Here is a 6,348-nt window from a genome sequence, read left to right on the forward strand (position 1 = left end):
AGCTGTTCGGATAGAATCAACGGACCCCCCAAATTTTTTTAGGCCATCACTCACAATCAAATTGATTATGTGAGCTACACATCTTATATGAATCCACTTTCCCCCTAATATAGCTTTGCCCCAATTTTGCAATTTTCTAGCCAAATATTGCACAGCCGTGTCATTTGAAGAAACATTGTCAACTGTTACTGTGAAAACATCATCAATCCCTCACTCTAATAAGCATTTCTCAATACTCTTCCCAATTTCAATCCGTTTATGACTACTAATTGGACAAAAATTTAAAATTCTTTTGTTCAATAGCCAATCACAGTCAATAAAGTGAGCTGTTAAACACATATAATTTATTCGATGGATAGATGTCCAACAATCAGTGGTAAGACAAACTCTAACAGCTCTACGCCTTAACATATTCTTCAACTTAATTTTTTCATCTAAATAAAGTTGATAGCAATCTCTAGTAATTGTCCACCTTGAAGGAATCTTAAAAGAAGGACAAGCAGTTCTCATGACATGCTGAAATCCTTTGCCTTCTACATGTTTGAATGGCAATTCATCAACAATCAACATATAAGCAATGCTTTTTCTAATTGCATCAGGGTCATACTTCCAACTAATAAGTGCACTCTTAACAACCCCCCCAAGAGCACCAACTTCTCCGAAGCATAATGTACCTTGCCCCTTACTTTTATTTGCAGGATTTGTTTCACATGATTTAATATGGGATAAGAGAGGAGTAGTACTGTGACAGCCCCACCTCACCGTAAGGCGAACCAAAGGGTTCGGCGGACCGCCTGTCCAACTCTCGCCAGGACTCAATCATACTTCTATCAAAACCGGAATAAACTACAAGAATGGAAGGGCCGCCGCCAAGCAGGATCCAACCAAGTACAAGTACACTTTATTTGCCATGAAAGAATGTACATTCCCGAATACGTATGTTACATAAACACGAGGAAACATTTTAAATATACATATTAGTAAGTTTACAAATCCAAAAGGAAACATTGTATTCAGATACATTTAGGATTTTCAAGTTGTCGAGGAGCTATACCAAAAGAACAAAAGAATTTCTAACTAGCTCAACTCATTTCTCAAAACATTGCAGTTCCAAAAGATGGTTCCCTGTAAGAAAAATAAGGATAACGGAATAGGGTGACCTAAAAGCTCAATGAGGTACCAACAGTAGAATCAGTAGAATTCATGAGAAAACACTTTGGAGGCACATATTCACATCAAATACGAGAAATGAATGAACATCACAATGTAAAGGATACAGGTGGCTCTCAGGAGCCAAATCCCTGTTGCTATACTTGATCCAGCCCCATTGACCCTCCGTCAACATTTAAATAAAGGAACTAGTCTAGTAGAACACCACTTTAAGGCCAAAATCCCGTTCACCAAACATACCCCTTACCGAGCCCGAACGTCAAACAGGAACAGGAATGGTAATACTCGAGTATACCGGAATCAAGAGTCTCAATACCCAAAGATTTCCCAGGAACAGGTACCCATGGATTGTCAATTATCTCGACCAAGCCCTTGTTGGTTCGATTTAATTAACCCCCCATGAGGTTGAGCTCAAGTTTAACAGGAAGATCGTTGGACACACTTCCAAACGATCTCATAACAAGTGCAAGTAACAAATTCAAGTACATAACAAGTACAAGTAATAGATTCCAGTTCGTTCAGTACAGGCAAGAGAACGAGTGTGATAAAGTACACTCTCGTCTCATACAAGATAAACAGTCAAGCAAGACATTCAACTAGCAATTTGTAAGTACAGGAAACCAGTTTAGCAATAATTCAGGGGAGTGGTGCACTCACCTGATCAAACAAGGATAATTTCAAAAGTTTCCTTCCCAAATATGGCTTTACTTGCCGGCACCTCCTAGAACAATCAAGGCAAACACTTAAGACTGGATTCCAAGACCTAATAAGTGAAATTCGCAAGTAAAACTCGATTACAAGTCAGGTGCCTATCCAAATTAACCATTAATGTAAAGCGAAGAGGTGACTTTGAAGTGAAAAGATAACGATTAGTCCTAAAGGCATGTGACAAAATTTGAGTAAATTGACTGGAATCGGATCCCTTTCCTCTTCCTGGTCCTTTCTATTAAATAAGAATTCCTGTACAATCTATTCTTGGTAAACCCCTATATATACTTGATTGATTGACCTAATATACAGCTATTGTAACTGATTTTCTATTCTAGGTAAGAAATATATACAGATTTTAGCCATAATGTCTGTCATAATCTGCCATAATCTTTCCCATAACCTCTGCCATATAATCTGCCATAATCTTTCCCATAACCTCTGTCACAATCTCTGCCATTGATACCATTGATATCCCCCCTCAAATTGATGCTGGCTGATCAACAAGCATCAATTTGTCAACAAGAAAGTGATGACGATTTTTGGAGAGAGCTTTAGTAAACACATCCGCAATCTGAAGATCAGTGGGGATATGCGGAAGAGAGATGACCTGAGCATCATATGATTCACGAATAGAGTGACAATCCACTTCAATGTGTTTGGTACGCTCGTGAAATACTGGATTAGCCGCAATTTGAATTGCACTAGTGTTGTCGGCATGAAGCGGTGTAGACCCTTTTTGAGGAAACCCGAGCTCACCTAACAATTCACGGAGCCAAACAATTTCAGAGCATGCAGAAGACATAGCACGATACTCAGACTCCGTAGAAGACTTAGACACCCTGTCTTGCTTCTTGCTTTTCCAGGAAACGAGAGAAGTACCAAGGAACATGCACCAACCAGTAACTGAACGTCTAGTATCAGAACAACCAGCCCAATCAGCATCACTATATGCAATCAGGCGAATAGGAGAGTTTGCTGGAAAGAAAAGACCACGAGAAGAAGTGCCTTTCAAATAGCGAACAGTGCGGCGAACAGCTGCCAAATGAAGGTGTCGAGGTGCTTGCATAAACTGACTAACTTGTTGAACAGCAAAAGAGATATCAGGGCGAGTAATAGTCAGGTAGTTTAGACTACCCACCAGCTGTCGATATAAAGACGGATCAGAGATAAGATCACCTTCATCATGACGATACTTAACATTCACTTCCAAAGGGGTATCAACGGATCGACCATCTTGAAGACCAGCCAAAGCAATTAACTCCCGAATGTATTTGTGCTGGGTTAAGAAAATACCGGTGGAACTAGAATATACCTCAAGACCTAAAAAATACTGTAAAGAACCCAGGTCCTTCATATGGAAACAACGTTGAAGATGGTCTTGAAGTTGAGAAATCAATGCATAATCAGTCCCGATAATAACAATATCATCAACATATACAAGAAGTATGACAATGCCTTTAGATGTCTTGCAAAGAAACAAAGAGGAATCATACTGGCTTTGGACAAAGGAGAAACCAAGAAGTGTGGAACGAAATTTATCAAACCAAGCACGTGGAGCTTGTTTCAAACCATAGAGTGATCGTTTCAACTTACAAACATCACCTGAAGGTGTGGAGAATAACCCTGGTGGTGGAGTCATATAAATGTCTTCTTTCAGATCTCCATGTAAAAAGGCATTCTTAACGTCCATCTGTCGCAGTGACCATCCCTTAGAAGCAGCAATGGCAAGAACAAGTCGTACCGTAGTCATCTTTGCTACAGGAGCAAATGTCTCCTCATAATTGATTCCATATTCCTGTCGATTACCAAGGGCCACCAATCTCGCTTTATGTCTATCAAGCGTTCCATCGGACCGTAGTTTAATGGAATAGACCCATTTACAGCCAATGGGTTTGACACCAGTAGGACAAGGTACGATGTCCCAAGTATGATTCTCCAAAAGAGCTTGAAGTTCTTCGTCCATAGCTTTTACCCAACATGCATGTTTAGTTGCTTGAGAATAAGAGGAAGGTACTGCAGTGTCAACTAAAGCGACAGAGAAACCATACCTATCAGGAGGTTTGCTGATACGGGAAGATCGTCGCAGAGTCACAGAATCATCAGAAGTAGTAGGCAGTGGAGCAGGATCGGGAAGGATTTCTACTGATGGAGGTCGTCGACGTTTATAGACAATGCCAGGTCTAAATCGTTGAATTGGTGGAGAGATATCATCAAAGCTAGGAAGAACAACATTGTGGGAAGGAAAAGTGTGCTGCTGAAAATAGTACTCATGCTCAAAGAAAATGACATGTCGAGAGACACGCAAACGATTAGTAACAGCATCATAACATAAGAATCCTTTTTGAGTGGTGCTATATCCCATAAAGGCACACCGAACCTTGTGGCGCTCATGAGGTGGTAGGTGAACAAAACAAACACAACCAAATGTGTGTAGCATGTGATAATTAGGATGTACACCAAAAAGACGATCATAAGGAGAATCAAAACCCAATTGTTGAGAAGGCAATCGATTAATCAAATACACAGCAGTTGACAAAGCTTCAACCCAAAATCTAGGGGGTACAGAAGATTGCAAGAGTAATGTTCGAACCATATCCAACAAATGGCAGTTTTTGCGTTCAGCCACCCCATTTTGTTGAGGGGTATAAGGACATGATCTCTGAGATACAATCCCTTTGCGTTGCAAGTAGGCTTGGAAGTCATGTGACACATATTCCCCACGATTATCAGACCGTAAGATCTTAATACAAGTGGAAAACTGTGTCTCAATGTAAGCCACAAAGGTTTGAAAAATAGTAAACACCTCAGCTTTAGTGCGCAGGAAATATATCCATGTGAACCGACTATAGTCATCAATGAATGTCACAAAGTATTTATACTGCGCATGTGAAATGACAGGAGTAATACCCCAAACATCACTATGTATTATCTCAAAGCATGAACTAGCACAACCAACAGAAGTAGGAAAAGGTAACATCTTACTCTTCCCCAATTTACACACAGAACAATCAAGAGATGATGCATGAGCAAAACCTTGATCTTTAGCACCAAGAAAACCACGCTTTATTAAATCAGATAAAATGACATTATTTGGATGACCCAATCGTCAATGCCAAATTTCAGCTTTATTGTCAACAATCATAGAGGCTAAAGATAAAGTTCTAGGAACAGTAATTTGCAATGGAAATAATCTTTCCACTCTAGGCCCCTTCGCGATTACCTTCCCCGACATCTGGTCCTGCACAAGACAATCACCACGAGAGAAATGTACATCACAATGATTCTCCACTAGCTGTCCAACAGAGATTAAATTAGTAGACAACTTAGGAGCAACAAATACATGGCGAAAAGAATGTCCAATATCACCAATAGCTGTAATTGGAAGATTACTACCATTAGCAATCTGAATATTTTGGCAACCAGTATAGGGCCGCAAATTTTGTAAAAAATCAGATGAACCAGTCATATGATTGGTCGCTCCTGAGTCAATAAACCAAGTAGATGAAGCTGGCTTACCTTGACCGTGAAGTCCAAGGGCAGAAAATGCAGTAAGAATCATCTGCTGGACCATTTCTGGGTTGGCTGGTTGTAGATGTAGGACCAATAACAGGAGCATCTGGAACAGTAGCTTGAAAAGCTTGGGCTCGCCTGTTTTCCGGACGTGTAGGACATTCCTTGAGAATATGTCCACTTTGCTTACAGTAACTGCAGAATTTCTTACCACAATTGCGAGCAATATGGCCAAACTCCTTGCAGCTGTAGCACTGCATTTGTCCCTTTCCTCTATTCCTTCCTTGTGCAGCATAAGCAACATTGACAACCTCTGATGTCCCACCATCTGCACTTAGAATTGACTGTGTAGCCAATCTTTGTTCTTCCCGTAACAATTCACCAACACACACATCCAAAGAAGGAACTGGATTTCGATTCAGCAATCCACCCCGAGCAGTCTCAAATTCTGGCCTCAGTTTCATCAAAAACTGATCACGCATGCTAACTTGATGAACTTTTTGAAAGCTTGCTAAGGCCTCCTTAGGTATCTCAAAGTAGATGATATCAGAATATTCACCCCACAGATTTAGAAATGCAGAATAATATTGCTCAATAGAGAGATTACCTTGACTGAACTTACTGATATCAAGTTCAAGCTGAAATCGTCTTGCAGTGTTGTGTTGATGATATATGCGTTTCATAAAATTCCATATCTCCTTTGCAGTATTAAATGAACGTAAGCTGGTCACCATATGAGGTTCAATGGATGCTAAAATCCATGAAATAATTCGTGAATCATTTGATTCCCATTGACTTATTTCTTTCTCAGTTCCAGAAGCAGTAGAAGACCCATCAATGTGACCCCAAAGCTCATTCCCTTTCAGAAACATTCTGAACTGAAATTCCCATGTTGCATAATTCTTCCCTGTAAGTCTGATACCCAAAGTCTCTGCAGATTGTCTTCCAAAAGAATTC

The 6,348-nt window shown here is 40.1% G+C and overlaps 1 long non-coding RNA gene across 1 annotated transcript; it reads right to left on the minus strand.

Annotated features, from left to right (window-relative positions):
* Positions 1–5,532: 5,532 nt before the first annotated feature.
* On the minus strand, positions 5,533–6,269 carry LOC140013027 (uncharacterized). The gene is made up of 2 exons (XR_011820085.1): positions 5,999–6,269; positions 5,533–5,912 (listed from the first exon to the last, which is right to left on the minus strand). It is a non-coding gene; the product is annotated as an uncharacterized lncRNA (long non-coding RNA).
* Positions 6,270–6,348: the final 79 nt, after the last annotated feature.

The sequence above is a fragment of the Coffea arabica genome, chromosome 8e, assembly GCF_036785885.1.
Source record: "Coffea arabica cultivar ET-39 chromosome 8e, Coffea Arabica ET-39 HiFi, whole genome shotgun sequence".
Classification (NCBI taxonomy): Eukaryota; Viridiplantae; Streptophyta; class Magnoliopsida; order Gentianales; family Rubiaceae; genus Coffea; species Coffea arabica.